The following is a 15,913-nucleotide window of genomic DNA, read 5'->3' on the forward strand; positions in this document are numbered from 1 at the left end:
GCAAGTAATATTTTTCATTATTACGTTTTTTTGTAATTAAGCTCTGCATGTTCAAAACTCATAACAACCCTACACCTAACCTTTGGAACTAGTTATTAGATGCAGGTGCTTTTGAAATTCTTGTCTCATCTTCAATTTTATCTGACTTGAGGCTATGGATTCCTGAAATCATTTGAGCCTTCCTCATCTCCTATATCTGGCAACTGGGATACAAGGGGGGAAACATACTGTGCAATATATCAGCAGATGAACATACAGTATGCAGGGAATATATGTGTAAGAATACAGTATATATAAGAATATATTTAGCACCATACAAATTTTAGGTTTTGAGTCTGACCTATCCACTGAACATATACAGATAAAAACATATTTACTATAACTTTCTACAACAATATTATTATTATTATTATTATTATTATTATTATTATTTCAGTTGATTTGTAAATTGCACAGTAAACTGTAGTGCCATATACTGTGGGAAATTACATGAAACAGTGGTATATGATACAAAGTAGATAAAAAAAAATACAGAAGATTAAACAAAGCTTAGGAAGATATCATATATCTTTAGGGGCCCATGCACCAGGCAGGTAACTAGGCAATTCCCTGTTCTGCCAATGCCTGGGTTGGGGAATCGGAGAAATGCAACATGTTGGAAATGATTGGGATTAGTGCGTCAGGGGTTATTAACATGTTGGTTTTTGCTGATTCCCCGTTGGATTGCAGTTCATCGATGTTTACCAAACAGTGGATCAGATTTGATAGGCAGAATAGGAAATTGGCCCATAGATGTGTGGCTCGCATTACAGTCTAGGGATCCCCTCTCAACTGCGGTTCCATGAATCATGCTCAGGAGTTCAACAAACTATTCACTGGAGCATCACAGCTGAGCATAGGGAAGTGCAGAGCCTGCCATTGGCGTAGGCATTTGATATGCCTAGAGGCACAATCAGCTTCTGCTGATTAAAATGATATGTGGCATGCCTATAATCTGTGTGTGACTGCGGCTGTATCTGCATATGAAATGCTACATTACAGTGTATTCCTGGAAATCACTGTAACGTAGCATTTCATATGCAGATACAGTCACAGTCGCACACAGACTATAGGCATGCCGCATATCAGTTTAATAAGCAGAAGCTGCCTGTGCACCCTAGCCACATAGTAATACAAATAATGCATTTTCATAAAAAAAGGCGTCCAATATTAACTGAGCTGGCAGCTGACTCAAGCCAGGCATCTCCTGCTGCATGGCATATTGAGGCAACATGTATGAGGACACATCTGTATCCAAGCAGAGGTCAAAGTGTTAGTGGCCATGTGAGTGCTGTGTGCGGGTGTGTTGGTTGTGCAGAAGTGTTTGGCCTATGTGTAATGGGCATTATGTGTGTCATGTGTATAAATGTATTAATAATGTGTGGCATACAGTATGTGTAAGGGGCACTATGTGTGTCATTATGTGTATAAGGCCATTAGTAATGTGCGGCATACTGTATGTGTAAGAGGCACTATGTGTGTCATTATGTCTATAAGGGCATTAGTAATGTGCGGCATACTGTATGTGTAAGGGGCACTATGTGTGTCATTATGTGTATAAGGGCATTAGTAATGTGTGGCATATGTGTAAGGGGCACTATGTGTGTCATTATGTGTATAAGGGCATTAGTAAAGTGCAGCATACTGTATGTGTCAGGGGCAACATGTGTGTCATGTGTATAAGGGCATTAATAATGTGCGGCATATGTGTAAGGGACATTGTGGTAGATGTATGAGGCAGTCAAGTGTGGAGAAGTGTGCAAGTGGAAAAGTTGCCCATGGCTACCAATCAGATTTGAAGTAACATTTATCAAGTGTATTCTATGAAATGATATGTAGCAGCTGATTGGTTTCCATGGGCAATTTCTTCACTGTCTCACTTCTCCACTCTTTTCAGTACTTAATACATTATGTGTATAAGGGCAGTAATAATGGTTGGCATAATGTGTAAGGTGCATTATGTTTATAAGGACATTAATAATGTGTGTCATGTGTGAGGGGCATTACTGTGTGGTATTATGTGTACAAAAGGCATTACTAATGTGTGTCATTATGATTATAAGGTGCTCTACTGTGTGGCATGATGTATAGAAAGGGCACTACTGTGTGGTCTAATGTGAATAAAGAGCAATATGGTGTGGTGTAATGTGAATAAGAAGCACTACTGTGAGGAGTAACATATAGAAGGTAAAGTGGTACTACTGTGTGATGTAACGTGAATAAGGGACACTATCACATGATAAAAGTGAATAAAGTTGCACTACTGTGTGGTGTAATTGGAATTGGGGGTACTATTGTGTGACCATGACATTTCCCAGCAAGAACACACCCCGTTTTTAGCTGTGTGCCGAATGTGCGCACTGTTCCTATTTAAAATATAGGGGGGTAGGTGCACCAAAATGAGGACTACTATGGGTGAGTGGTGATTGTGCTGGGAAAAAGGTGCAGGGTCAGAGGCAGAACTAGCAGTGATGCTAGGGGGCACCAGCCAAAATCTTGCCTAGGGCATCATATTAGTTAGGACTAGAAATGAGTGGGTTCAGTTCCCTGAGAACCGAACCCTCCCCGAACTTCACTACTTGAGCCCGGATCAGAGTCCAGCTCGGGTTTTCCCGCATGACTCGGAAACCAGAACGAGGTGAAACGTCATCATCCCGCTGTTGGATTCTCGTGAGTTTTTATGATTCCATATAAGTAGCCACGCGTCACCGCCGTTTTCACTCCAGCATTGGAGAGTGTAGCGAGAGGACGTGTCTCCATCCTCAGTGACTGTGCGGGAGGGAAAGTGGGGTGGCGATTCCAGTGCTGTCTTGTGCTGCTCAGTCCAGTGTAGTGTCTAATGCTGCATCAGTCCAGTCACAGTGGTGATGTCCTCTGCTGCCATATATCCAGTGCTGCTGTATAAGTCCAGTCCATTGCAGTGGTGCTGTGTTTTCCTGCATCAGTCCAGTGGTTGTGTCCCTGTGCTGCTGTATAAGTCCAGTGCTACTGCCGTATATGTCCAGTGATACTGCCGTAAATGTCCAGTGATACTGCTGTATATGTCGAGTGGTACTGCCGTATAAATCCAGTGATACTGCCGTACATGTCCAGTGGTACTTCCATATAATGCCAGTGGTACTACCGTATATGTCCAGTGGTACTGCCATATAAATCCAGTGGTACTGGTGTATAAATCCAGTCCAGTGATACTGCCGTATATGTCCAGTGGTACTGCCATATAATTCCAGTGATACTGCATATATGTCCAGTGGTACTGCCATATAAATCCAGAGCTACTGCCATATATGTCCAGTGATACTGCCGTATATGTCCAGTGATACTGCCGTATATATCCAGTGGTACTGCCATATATGTACAGTGGTACTGCTGTATAAATCCAGTCCAGTGATACTGCCATATATGTTCAGTGGTACTGCCGTATATATGTCCAGTTGTACTGCCGTATATGTCCAGTGGTACTGCTGTATAAATCCAGTCCAGTGATACTGCAGTATAAGTCCAGTGGTACTGCCATATAATTCCAGTCCAGTGATACTGCCGTATATGTCCAGTGGTACTGCCATATAATTCCAGTGATATTGCCATATAAATCCAGTGATACTGCCATATAATTCCAGTGGTACTGACGTATAACTGACGTATAAGTCCAGTGATACTGCCGTATAAATCCAGTCCAGTGGTACTGCCGTATAAGTCCAGTGCTACTGCCGTATAATTCTAGTGCTACTGCCGTATAATTCCAGTGCTACTGCCGTATAACTCCAGTGATACTGGCGTATAAGTCCAGTGATACTGGCGTATAAATCCAGTCAAGGGGTACTACTGTATAAGTCAAGTGGTACTGCCGTATAATTCCAGTGGTACTGGCGTATAAATCCAGTGGTACTGCCGTATAATTCCAGTGATACTGCCGTATAAGTCCAGTGATACTGCTGTATAATTCCAGTGGTACTGGCGTATAAGTCCAGTGGCACTGCTGTATAATTCCAGCGATACTGCCATATAATTCCAGTGGTACTGGTGTATAATTCCAGTGATACTGCCATATAAATCCAGTCCAGTGGTACTGCCATATATGTCCAGTGATACTGCCATATAATTCTAGTGGTACTGCCGTATATGTCCAGTGGTACTGCGTATAAATCCAGTGATACTGCCGTACATGTCCAGTGGTACTTCCATATAATGCCAGTGATACTACCGTATATGTCCAGTGGTACTGCCATATAAATCCAGTGGTACTGGTGTATAAATCCAGTCCAGTGATACTGCCGTATATGTCCAGTGGTACTGCCATATAATTCCAGTGATACTGCATATATGTCCAGTGGTACTGCCATATAAATCCAGTGCTACTGCCATATATGTCCAGTGATACTGCCGTATATGTCCACTGATACTGCCGTATATGTCCAGTGGTACTGCCATATATGTACAGTGGTACTGCTGTATAAATCTAGTCCAGTGGTGCTGCCATATATGTTCAGTGGTACTGCCGTATATATGTCCAGTTGTACTGCCGTATATTTCCAGTGGTACTGCTATATAAATCCAGTCCAGTGATACTGCAGTATAAATCCAGTGGTACTGCCATATAATTCCAGTGATACTGCCGAATATGTCCAGTGGTACTGCCATATAATTCCAGTGATATTGCCATATAAATCCAGTGATACTGCCATATAATTCCAGTGGTACTGACATATAAGTCCAGTGAGACTGCCGTATAAATCCAGTCCAGTGGTACTGCCATATAATTCCAGTGCTACTGCCGTATAATTCCAGTGCTACTGCCGTATAATTCCAGTGCTACTGCCGTATAACTCCAGTGATACTGGAGTATAAGTCCAGTGATACTGGCGTATAAATCCAGTCAAGGGGTACTGTTGTATAAGTCAAGTGGTACTGCCGTATAATTCCAGTGGTACTGGCGTATAAATCCAGTGGTACTGCCATATAATTCCAGTGATACTGCCGTATAAGTCCAGTGATACTGCTGTATAATTCCAGTGGTACTGGCGTATAAGTCCAGTGGCACTGCCGTATAATTCCAGTGATACTGCCATATAATTCCAGTGGTACTGGTGTATAATTCCAGTGATACTGCCATATAAATCCAGTCCAGTGGTACTGCCGTATATGTCCAGTGATACTGCCATATAATTCTAGTGGTACTGCCGTATATGTCCAGTGGTAATGCCGTATAAATCCAGTGGTACTGCCGAATAAATCCAGTCCAGTGATACTGCTGTATATGTCCAGTGGTACTGCCATATAAGTCCAGTGATACTGCCATATAAGTTACATAGTTACATAGTTAATGAGGTTGAAAAGAGGCAAAATGCCCATCGGGTTCAACCTGTAATCTGTCTTAAACCGAGTTCATTATAATGTCCCAATTGAAATAATGTTTTATGTTTAGTTATCAACTGTAAATCATGTTCCTCCCAGATTAAAAATGTCAATATTTTAAATGCGATAACCTTGGATATCTTTTTCAGTCAGACATGTATCCAATCCATTTTTAAATGCATATATAGAGTCCGCCATTACCACCTTCTCTTTTCAGATCCTTATTGCCCTAACAGTGCAGAACCCTTTCCTACGTTGCGTATGGTATATTTTCTCCTCTAGCCTCAGCGAGTGACCTCGCATCTTATACAGAGTTCTTTTAATAACAATTCCTCTGATAACTATTTGTAATTCCAGTGGTACTGCCATATAATTCCAGTGATACTGTGGTATATGTGCAGTGGTACTGCAGTATAAATCCAGTGGTACTGGTGTATAAATCCAGTCCAGTGGTACTGCCGTATAAGTCCAGTCCAGTGGTGCTGCCATGTAAATTCAGTGGTGCTGTTCTGTGCTGTATATTATTTACTCCAAATAAAGAGGTTATTGATATTTAATCCAAATAATTTTTACAGGGTTTGCCCTGTGTGGTGTAGAGGTACGCTCTCCTTTGCTGCATTTTGTTATTTAACTCCAGAAAAATAATGGAGAACAAAAATTTGGAGGATAAAATAGGGAAAGTTCAAGAACCACTTCCTCCTACTTCTGCTGCTGCCACTGCTGTTGTTGCTGCTGGGAGTCGATTGTCATCCCAGATGGGAAGTTGGAAGACCACTTGTACTACTTCAACTAAGCAAATGACTGTCCAACATTCCTTTGCGAGGAAGATGAAATATGACAGCAGTCATCCTGTTGCAAAGTGGATAACTGAGGCATTGACAGCTTTGTTGGTGTCAGACGTGCGTCCGGTATCCGCCATTAGTGCAGTGGGACTGTAGTGCCAACCCTAGATGTGACAGGTGTTTGTGCTGCACACTTGTGTCGCTTAGCTTAGTAATACAGCGCCCTCATTGCACCTCTTTTACTTCTTTTTATGATGTGCTGTTTGGGGCCTAGTTTTTTTTAAGTGCCATCCTGTCTGCCACTGCAGTGCCACTCCTAGATGGGCCAGGTGTTTGTGCCACACACTTGTGTCGCTTAGCTTAGTCTCACAGCTACCTCATTGCACCTTTTTTACTTCTTTGCATGATGTGCTGTTTAGGGACTATTTTTTTTTAAGTGCCAGCCTGTCTACCACTGCAGTGCCACTCCTAGATGGGCCAGGTGTCTGTACCGCACAGCTGTGTCGCTTAGCTTAGTCATACAGCCACCTCGGTGCAACCTTTTGGCCTAAAAACAATATTGTGAGGTGTTCAGTGTTCAGAATAGACTGGAAATGAGTGGAAATGAATGTTATTGAGGTTAATAATACCGCAGGATCAAAAACAAGAAAGGGTGGTTTTGGCAAAACCAATGCAGATCCAAAACACGAGCATGGAACCAGAACCAAAACCAAAACACAAAACACGAAAAGTGCCCGCTGCACATCGGACCGGATCTGGGGAAGTGCCACATCATGTGACCAGACACTGCCTACAGTAGAGTCGTGAACAGTGCTATTCGTGTGTAAAACCTGTATCCCTTGTTCAACAGGTGTGACTGATCCTATGGCTGGCCTGCGTGGTCTGGTGGTTAAGGTGAATGCTTTACACAGCCATCATCTGGGCTTCAAATCCCAATAAGGAGCATGTTACTTTTGTTATCAATATTGTTTTATCTGCAGTACAGTATACTGTACTGTATTATTTTCATTTTAGATTTGTATGTGTAACATTTAGTAGTCAAGGCACAAATTCATCCTTCATCTCTATGCAATGCCAGCTTGGACAACATGACGCACATTGGTACACATTACTGCTTTGGTGTAAATATGCACATGCAGCTTTCAATAAAACAAGATGAACCCTTGTTCACACTGTTAGGGCACTGTGCTGAACTCACTACAGTGTCTATACCATCTCCATCCCTTCATTTTTATGCAAAGCCTCACAGATGACTTGGACAGCAAACTGCTATATTCATTGTACATTACTGTGTATCCGCTGGAACAACATGACTAAACATTGGTACTACACACACTGTATGTAACTGTGGTGGAGTAAAGATGCACTCGTAGTTCCAATAAAATGAGATGCTGGCATTTGTAGTCAGTCCTTTATACAGTATCCATTGCTCAACAGGTGTGACTGATCTTATGGCTGGCCTGAGTGGGATAGTGATTGTGGCGGTGGTTCTCAAACAATTTACTTAATTTAATATTTTTTTCAAAAAATTCTCAATAAGAAACTTTTGGCCTAGGGGTGCCGTGAAAAAAATTATGGTACTCTAGGGTGCCGTAATTCAAAAAAGTTTGGGAACCACTGGGTTAAGGTGAATATTTTATATAGCAGGTTCCTGGGGTTCAAATCCTGTTTAGAAGCAATGTCCTTTTGTTATATTGTTTTGTCTTCAACACAGTATACTGTACTGCATTATTTTAGTTTAAGTTTTACAAGTGTAACATTTGACAATCAAGACACATTTATTTCTTTTAATGTACACTACTGAATGCTGCAGTGTCTATATTCATTGTACAGCACTTTCTTTTTTAATTACATACAGTACTGTAGACCTTCAATACTAGCTACCCAAAACATGTCTATTATTATGTTAATGACTTCCTTATAACTTGTGCTTGCTGTGGGGAAAGGTGAAAGAAGGACACTTTCTCAAAACAAAAGGAGATGAATTCACGCCGACCACTTGCAGGGTTACTGCTGTTTCCCCACCATCGTTTTTGTACTACACCATGTTGACAAAAGAGATTGGACACTGACAGTAAATCGATCAACAAGATTTTATTGACTTCATAACTTTGTAGGTCCACCACATGGAGTGATTACTGCAGACACCCTTTTTGGCAAACTGTCCACAAGTTTCTGGACAACAGCAGGTGATATATTTTGCCATTCTGCTTTAAGTACAGTGACCAACTGTGACACTGAAGAAGGTTGATTTGGCTTAGCAATCACTTGTCACTCCAATTCATCCGAAAGGTTCTTAGTGGGGTTAAGATCTGGACTCTGAGCTGGCAAGTCCATCCAGGTTACTGAATATATACCAGTCCAGCGTCACCCTGGAAACATGGCATGGCATTGCTTTCCTGATAAAAACATTTCTTGTTTCAGTACAACTGCCACAATGTAGGGAGCACTGAATTATTGAGAACATCTCTATTCTTATCAGAGTTAATGTGACCAGGCATTACAACTAGTGAACCCATGCCAAACCAGATGAAACAGCCTTACAGCATAATGCCACCACCTCCATGCTTTACTGTAAGTACTGTACACTCTGGCATCAGACATTCTCCTAGCAATCAGCAAACTTAAACACGTCCATCTGATCTGAAAAGTGTAAACCATGATTCGTCACTCGATAATGCTCGCCACCGTTGTTCCACAGTCCAATTTTTGTTCACTTTACACCACCATAACTGCTGGGCTGCAGTTTTCTTTGTTATTGGAGATTTATGAGCAGCTGCTCGCCCACAATATCCAAGTGCATGGGCCTCCCTACAAAGTGTTCTTGTTGAACCGGCACATTAGTGGCCATTTTGAACTTATGAGCACTGGCATGCATGGGATGAACCCTGTTCTTTCTCAGCTCCCTGGTTAGCACTCTCTGGTCCCTGGGTTGCAGTTTTGGGGTTCTTCCAGGGCAAGTGCATTCCTGTAATGACTGCTAAATGATAAAATACACAGTGGATTTAGGAACCTTCCTAAAATCTGCAATGCTTCTCAAACTCATACCTCCAATTGAGCAGGCTACGATGATCCCCTTTTCAAACTTGGTTAGTTCCCTCTTTCAAGCCATTTCACTAGTAAATGACATAGTTAGTGCCCCTTTACCCATTTTATGCCTTCACAAACACGTGTCTGCTGCAGGAGCACACCATTTTGCTTGTACAGGGGTGTCCAATCGCTACTGTCTACATAGTGTACTGTACGACAGTATGTTATCTGGTGTTAAGACATGCACACAGCTTTCAATAAAATTAGATGAATTAGTTGTCACCAATGTAAGGGTACTGTGCTGAACTCACTGCATGGATCCCCACCTCCCCCTACCATTCATTTCTATGCAATGCCACCTGAGATGGCTTGGACGCTCATCTTTACTGTAGATCTAACTAGTGTACACTACGTTGCTCCACAGTTATCTGTACTGATTAGCGTTCACTGTATATCAAGCAAGCTGCTATGCACAGTGCAGTGTAGTGTCCAAGCAATGACTGGCATTTCATAGGGATGAATGGTGAACTTGTGTCCTGACTACCAAATGTTCCACATGCAAAACTAAAATTAAAATAATACAGTATACTTTATTGAAAATAAATAATATTGATTACAAAATGACATTGCTCTTTAACAGGATTCGAACCAAGGTGACAGCTATGTAAAGCATTCACCTTAACCATTAGTACACAGTGGCGAGCTGTAAGATCAGCCACACTTGTTGTCTATGTGTACCGATGAATGTTGAGGAAATTTATACCATATGCAGTAATGACTAGAAGTTTGATTGAACACTTCTGTGTCAGTCTGTGTGTCTTTGTACCATCACAGTTATGTGTTTAGCATCCTAGCCATCTCCATGGCATTGCATAGAAATGTAGTGTATGGAATGACAGGTTCCATCAGCCAATCAGCTGGCAGTGCTACAGAAACCTCATTGGCTATTTGACGCATGCGCAGTGCAGTTTAGGAAAAGCGACATCTGTTGGACAGAAAGTTGTATTTCAGCAGTTTATTTTCCAGCATCTCAGTACATTACAAACCTACTCAATAAATTACATTATGTGTATAAGGGACACCACTGTGGGCATTGTATATTAAGAAGCACTACTGTGCTGCGTAATGTGTACAAGAGGCACTACGTCACACGCAGCCACTCTGATCTAAAAAATAGAGGCGGACCTCCTGTATATGCAGCCTAGCTGCGGCTGCAGGTGGTGGCCCACAGTTGCTGCAACTGCCATCAAATTGTGCTAACAGCCACTGGGCAAGCTATTCTACATGCTGGCCGGCCGCCAGCTTGTGAAAAAAAGGATTGCAGATTCTGTTTTTTAGCAGAATCTGCGATCCAAACTAAATAACCCCCATACTGGACAACGTCCTGAACTAGGGTAAAATAACAGATTAGAGACACTAATAAATTATTTAGAAAATAATCATAGATTTCTACGTACAGGGGGTTATTCAGAGTTGTTAGCAACAAGAAAAAAGTTATCAATTAGGCAAAACCATGTTGCACTGCAGGTGTGGCAGCTGTAACGTGCAGAGATATTTATATTTGGCTGCTTTATTTTTACACTGCAATTTAGATTTCAGTTTGAAGATACCCCCACCCAAATTTAATCTGCCCCACCTGCAGTGCAACATGGTTTTGCCCATTAGTATGCTTTTTTGGTTTGCTAACAACTCTTAATAACCCCCATAGTGTAGTACACAATAAAGCCATGGACGTTCAGACTGCATTTTCTGGGCGTGCAAAAATTGGCAGTTGCGATCTCACTTGCTGCTGGAGAACCGTCTGCATCCCCCAGGAGAGCATCTCAGCCTGTGCATCTTCAGAAGAGTTTACAATCTGCGTGATGACCCGATATGCGACAATGGTACTGATGTTTCTGCAGTTGTGCTCCGTCGGATGGAAATGAGGAGGTAGCAGTGGGCGTCCCTATGTTCAGGTAAGCTTCTGCCCATATTATAATATTAGCATATAGTGGCAATTACAGACGGCAAAAGATTGCTACAACAATCGTATCAACAACCACATTAATTAGGCCCTATGTGAAGGGGCGTAGCCAGAACTTTGTTGGCCCCATAGCAACATTTTGAAGGGTCCCCCATCCCAATGCTTCTAGAGAGACACTTCTCTGCAGCAGTTGTTAATTTTATGTCCTATAATAGTGTCCTAGTTCATTTTCTGAATCATAGTAGAGCCTTATTTAATGTTATGCCCCATAGTAGTGCCCTAGTTTCTTTTATGAATTGCAGTAGTGCTTAAGTTCACCCTATGTCACATTTCAGAGCTGCCAGTACACATTATGCCGCACAGTACCCCATTCATATTGTGCCTCATTACGGTGCCCCGCTTCATATTATATAACAATAAAATGCCCTCCAGTTCATTTTACACCACACTACAATGAGCAGGTCCCGGGGCATACCTATATATATATTGCAGGCCAGGCCCCAAGGGAAAAGTTTTAAAGGACCCCTATATACCACCCAATGGCGAAAAATTTATATAACACATGTAACTTTGACAGGGAAGGTGAGCCCCTCTCAGCGACGGGCCCCATAGCAGCTGCACTGCCTGCACCTATGGTAGCTACGCCCTTGCCTATGTGTCTAATGCAAGTCAGACAATGAAAACAAGTGCCTCGGTGGTAACTAGGGTTTCATGCAGATGTTGCACCTAGGCAATGTTAACAACTCAGTTGTAATGTTTTAGTACACGTTCCCATAACAGAGCATTCAACTGCTTTCAAAACAGAACATTGCAAAAGCTAAGTATATATAAATGCTCATAATCATCACTATGTTTCTGTAAAATATTATTTGCAATTGAGTTTACTGGAATCTCAGTGTGTCCTGTGATCCCTTTGAAAATGTGCATGTTCGGACATGGAAAAGCTCTATGAGTGCATGAAATGTAATATGTTTCATGTTCCCTACCCCTCCAGAGACACTGACTATTACCATCCATAGGATGAACCTGCCACACTAATTCAAGACTGAAGTCATAAGCACAGCATGCACCATCATGTCTGCTAAATCTCATATAAATGTCAATGTATGCACACTTCCTGTTGCTTAAGAAGTAGTCCACAATCTACGCAATTCTGTGTTATTTGTTTTTTCCAGAGTTTACTGGCTCCACATTACCTGAATTTATGGAGTATAGTGTTTCCATAAATAATTATATAAATAAGAATCTCAGCTGATCTGGGTACAGAGCCTGAATTCTTCTTACAACAAATAAAGTAATCTAATAACAATTTTATCATGTACTTTAGGTTGTAATATTGCTGTTGCTTGAGATAGAAACAAGGAAAAAGCAGGAGCGTTCTAATAGAGGAGGAGGCCACTGTGCAGATTCCTCTCCCTGCGGCAGTAGGCTCCGGCATTGTGCCAGAGTCTACTGCACATGCACAGATCTCCGGAAACATGGTGCCTGCCGTGTTCTGCCATTTTGGCTGAGATTTTTGCTGTGGATGCAGCGCCATTGTGGGACTGCGGACAAGTAAGTATTAAAACATGGGTGCAATGTGACTCAGAGGCCCATGTACATCGCACACATTGCACCCATTATAGAAATGCCAATGGAAAATAAGTGCCTTAAAATAAATAAATAAATAGATGAAAGGTACTTGGCAAGGATGCCTCTTGTCACTCTAACTATTTAATATTGCTCTCGATCCTCTGTTACGGATTTTGCAATCTTGGGCAGCATTCAGGTGGATCACTGTGGGTTCCTCGGAGAAACTTAAACTTCATGCTTTTGCTGATGACTTACTCTTGCATAACATGGATTTTCATACTACTGTAACTCCCTCTTGGAACAACAATTATTACCTGAGCAACATCTTTTGACTTTTCTTCAATCATACAAGGAAGATTTTGCGGATGATGTTGTTGGGAATCCCTTGCTTATATACACTGAATGCAATATACACCTGAGTATTTTTGCCACTGTGCAATAAAGATAGTGATTGGAGGCGGGGCTTTGGTCAATGGATGGGACAGAGTGCATGAGGCATGGAGATGGCATTGTGACCGACCTTCTCCCGGTCCCCGTGCGCACTTCCAGACATTAATTGTCGCAGCTGCGCACCATCCATTTGAGAAACAGGGATCGAGCACAATACTCACAATGTGGTAACTATGGTTACCATTACACTTTCTGTCTTGTTAAAAGGAGATGTTTATTTATCACCATGGCTACACTCCGTACTTCTCAATCCATGAACAGGAAGGAGTACGGTGGCCATGTTTTTGGTTTGAAAAAACACATCACAGTATGTCAACTAAATGCTTGTACTAATGTAAACCTGACAGCCCCATGCCAATGGGGGAAGTGATTGCCATGATAATACATACACTTTCAGTTTTCAGAAACAGGGAGTGATGTGGCAATGGTAAAATTGGTGTTAAACCTGCCCACTCATTTTAGTAATTACAGAGGTCATAAATACAGTACAAGGGGAGAAGGGGGGGGGATGGGGGTTATACACTCCTGATGAAGTCCAGCTGCATGCTTGATGAACGAAATGCGTTGAGAGTATACTGACCAGACTGAAACCTCTATCTATTCTACTGGGACCAAGAGATTATAGAGATAAGCTGTTTTGATTTTTATCTAATTGTACGGGCATTTATATATTCTTTTATCATTAAAAGTGTTTAAAAACTGTGTTACACGATTGTGCCTGTTCTCTCTCTCTCTCCTATTTATATGATCAATGCTATTTATCGGGATAAATGTCTCTGAGGCAAGATGTGACGGTGAGTGCTGTGCAGGGAATTTGCTTTTAAGGAATAAGCAATAACTGTGATTAACAAGTGGTTCCTTACCACCGTATGTGGTATGCCTTTATTCTATAGGGTGTGATTAATCTGGTGATGGGACTTCACTTATAAGAACTATAACATACTACAACAGAGGGCGCTATTCTCACCTTCCACTTTCAGATACCATGTGAGGCCGATGGAAACAGTTGCCTCTTGGAGATAAGCAGCCATCCTGAAAAGAAGTTGGTGTACTTAGATTGAGTCTAGAACTATATTTTAAATTACAACGGACATATAAGAACTGCATATATAGAAACCTTGTTTTTTTAATCTTCATTATTGTGGTTTGCGGTGCCACATGCCACCATTATAGTGACTATATATATATATATATATATACATACATATATATATATATACACATAGACACACTGTATATTGGATAATATTGGTTGTCTAGGTTGTAATTGAGGCAGAATAAACATTATGGTAAATACAAACTGTACTGTAAGGTATTCAGTAGATGACTAAATAGAAAGGAAGATCTCTGATTTATATAGATGAACAATCGTGAGCTACTGTAAATCCAACTAGGGACGGTATCGAATTAGCTATGATAACTTACCATATCTTATGGCTTCACCGGGGGCTTTCCAGTTAGCCTCGATACCCAGCAGTTATTGGGGATTATGCTTTGCATGCCTCAGGCACGTGAAGCATAATCCCCGATATGCAGCCTTCAGAACTGTGATAATAATTGGGTCCGGATACTTATCCCATATCCCATATGTTATCACATTTTTTTCCAAAATCCCCTAAAACAGGCCTTAATTGGATAGCCCAATAATGACCATTGGTTAAAAATCAACCCATTTTGTTTTCAGGAGAAAAATAATCGGGGCTAATTGGATACCATCCTAAACTTCAATTAATAAGCAGTTAAAGCATTTTTAATTTATTTTACATTTTGGGCAATCAGATGTTTCAACATGTTTTCAAAGATCTCCGTGCCCTGCTGGCATGCATGGTCCACATTGACCACCAAATGTTGCTTTCACTAGCTATAGTTGCCACAAATGCAGAAATTGGTCAAAATCTCCAGAGATTGCAAACTTTGGGCCTTATTTAATAAGACTGATTATTGAATTGATACTACAATTTTCCTTCATTTCACAGGAGCATGAGTATTCTGTGCATTTTCGAGAACCATATCCCTGCAGAAAGTACCTATCAGTATGTTTCTGTTTAATCACTTTCATTACCCCTCATTGCATTAGAACACTCTGCTCAAGGGTATCTCTGTTTTCACTTAGACAAAAGTGAAAAATGTGTTGTGCAGTGAAGTTTGTGATGGGAAAAAGTGATCTAGTAGGCCTGTCAAACACAGTAAAACAAAACAAAGAAGACAAGTTTTTGCTATTGATTCTATGCACCTTTTATCACCTAGACCTAAACTGTTTTTTTATTTTGCATATGTCTATTGAGATTTTTTTGCATTATTGATTGAAATTGTTAAAATCCTTAACGAATTTCTTGCTAAACAAACTTTTCATCTTAAATGGTGCACTCAGTGTAAGACAAATTTATGAAAATACAATTGGAATACAAAGTGAAGTGAAGAGAAACTTGCACCTATTTTCTACAGAAATAACAAAACACAAAAATATAAATGAAAAGGAGACAAATAATTACATATAGGCAAACAAAATGGCAAAATAAACATTGTAACAAAAAAAGTGAATGGAGTAATGAATTTTCTTTGCTATTTTGGCAGTTTGTTTTTTCACAAATAGGTCAAGGTGATCTGTCTAATTGGCCTTTTATACACTAAGGACATTATTCAGGTTTGTTAGCAAACCAAAAAAGTTAGCAATTGGGTAAAAGCACGTTGGCACTGCAGGCGGGACAGATATAGCATACGC

General features: G+C 41.0%; 1 long non-coding RNA gene across 1 annotated transcript in view; it reads right to left on the minus strand.

Moving 5' to 3' along the window:
* Positions 1 to 8,336: 8,336 nt before the first annotated feature.
* Positions 8,337 to 15,913, minus strand: part of LOC135051126 (uncharacterized) — a 110,016-nt gene continuing 102,439 nt past the window's right edge. Inside the window, exons 3-4 of the long non-coding RNA XR_010242055.1 lie at positions 14,159 to 14,223; positions 8,337 to 9,156 (exon numbers count right to left, since the gene is read on the minus strand). This is a non-coding gene — a long non-coding RNA (uncharacterized LOC135051126). The remainder of the gene's footprint in view (positions 9,157 to 14,158; positions 14,224 to 15,913) is intronic.

This window comes from Pseudophryne corroboree, chromosome 2 (assembly GCF_028390025.1).
Source record: "Pseudophryne corroboree isolate aPseCor3 chromosome 2, aPseCor3.hap2, whole genome shotgun sequence".
Taxonomy (NCBI): domain Eukaryota; kingdom Metazoa; phylum Chordata; class Amphibia; order Anura; family Myobatrachidae; genus Pseudophryne; species Pseudophryne corroboree.